At 32.8% G+C, this 488-nt stretch overlaps 1 protein-coding gene across 1 annotated transcript in view; it reads left to right on the top strand.

Annotated features, from left to right (window-relative positions):
- Positions 1–488, top strand: part of LOC119588647 — a gene marked incomplete at its 5' end in the record, with an annotated part of 7,196 nt that overhangs the window by 5,999 nt on the left and 709 nt on the right.

Here is a 488-nt window from a genome sequence, read left to right as displayed (position 1 = left end):
AAAGGGTTATTAATTTTGTATCTACTTTTCTGATATTCATTTTTGATGGGAAAACAATGAACTGGAGTTCTGAAACCTGTAAAGTACTAGTCAATAAATATTCGCCAAAGAAAAGTCACTGGGAGGAACATTTTCTGTAGAATCTGGATTTCTGATTTTTTTCCTTTTCTTTTTTTCTAAACTCAAGAGACTGATTTTTTTTTTTTTACAGAGTTATTTATATTTCATTATTGGATTTTTTCTAACCCTAAATTCACTGAAGATTCTGGAGAGCCATCAGACCTATGCTAAAGCTTTGCCTCTGGACCCATCTGGGGACCCACATCTTACTTTCCCTGAATTTCAGTGTAATCCACACATGGAAAACATACAATTATAGCCAAGATAGGGACCAGTATGGAAGAAGGCAGCACAATGGATTAAGATCAAACATAACCTCTTTTATTTATTTTCAGGAAACATGGTTTTACAATATTTAGGAAAAATAT

This window comes from Penaeus monodon, chromosome 24 (genome assembly GCF_015228065.2).
Source record: "Penaeus monodon isolate SGIC_2016 chromosome 24, NSTDA_Pmon_1, whole genome shotgun sequence".
Classification (NCBI taxonomy): domain Eukaryota; kingdom Metazoa; phylum Arthropoda; class Malacostraca; order Decapoda; family Penaeidae; genus Penaeus; species Penaeus monodon.
This window is presented reverse-complemented; position numbering and strand designations above follow the sequence as displayed.